Below are 1498 nucleotides of genomic sequence, written 5' to 3'. Positions count from 1 at the left end.
ATAGATAAAAAAAAATAATATATAAGACAAGTTTTATGAGATAAATTATAATATCAAATAAATAATTAAAATAAATAAAAATAAAAGTTATTAATTAATTAAAATTTATAAACAAATTTAATAACCTTAATAACTTATATACTAATAGAGCATGTTAAATTTTTTATAGTAAGGGTAAAGTATACTTTTTGTCCTTGAAGTTTGACAAAAATTTCAAAAATATCCCTAAGTTTTATTTTGTTTCAATTTTGTTCCAAAAGTTTTCGATTTGCATCAAATATACCTTCGACGGCTAAATTTTCAAAACAATTAAGATCAATCTAACAATAATGCATGAAAATTATGCTTGATTTGTTTGTGTTGAGGGTTGTTCTTATGAAATTGTTGTTGAATTGGTCTTTAATTTTTTGAAAAAATAGCCGTCAGTGGTATATTTGATGCAAATCAAAAACTTCTGGGACAAAATTGAAACAAAATAAAACTTAGGGGTATTTTTGAAACTTTTGTCAAACTTTAGGGACAAAAAATATACTTCACCCTTATAGTAATCATAATTATCATTAATTGAAAATATATTTTAGAGATTGTAATTAATGTGTTTGTAGTTTTACAAAAAAATTGTATTAATTGTTTATTGATCTTATTAATATGCATTAAATGTTAAGCCAAATCAACGCAATGTTAAATTGAATTTTAAATTTTGACAGTGGTTTTTGTTTTATATGAAATTTTAAAACTCCAAACATTAAAGGAGTATTGTAACAACTCTTGTTATTTTTTTCTGTCTTTTTTAATTAAAGAGCACTAAAATTCTATACAAATTTTCTCTTTTTCTTTTAATTAAACAATACTAAAACTCCAAACAATTTGAGAGCATCAAATCACATCCCAAAAAGTTTATATGTGAAGTTAATTGTTAGAATGTCCTCATTCTTTTTCAAAATTTATATTGTCTCAACAAATATGAAGATTATGATATTGTCTCTAAGATTCAAGAGATCATCCTTCGACAATAGAATATTCAATTTGTTTAAATTCTTGGTAAAGCAAATTCTATAGTAGATTGAGCTAATTTTCATATTAAGATCAACATTAATCATGTAATATGATTAGCTCCAAATAATCTTCAACAAATTTTCTATTTGGATAGGAAGATTACTATTTAAACGTGTTCTTTTTTTTTTTTCGGACAAAAATAAACCTAGTACAACTGTTTATATCAACATGTCTTGGATCATATTACTATGATAACTAAATTATGAATGTTAAACTATTTAATTTATACCAATCAAGTTGGTTGGAGACATAATATATGTAATTATTTTTGTTGAGAGACTCACTCGTTACAATTAAGTGTATGTTTAGATTGAGTTTGATTGTTCGAATGAGTTAGAATAAAATTTCGAAAATCGAATGAACAACAAATAAAAAATATTAAATTTATTACTTGATTTATTTTGTGAAATTCTTAAGATTGTGTTTTTTTATCTACTTATTT

The sequence above is a fragment of the Arachis ipaensis genome, chromosome B09, assembly GCF_000816755.2.
Source record: "Arachis ipaensis cultivar K30076 chromosome B09, Araip1.1, whole genome shotgun sequence".
NCBI lineage: Eukaryota > Viridiplantae > Streptophyta > Magnoliopsida > Fabales > Fabaceae > Arachis > Arachis ipaensis.
Note: the sequence above shows the minus strand (reverse complement) of the source record.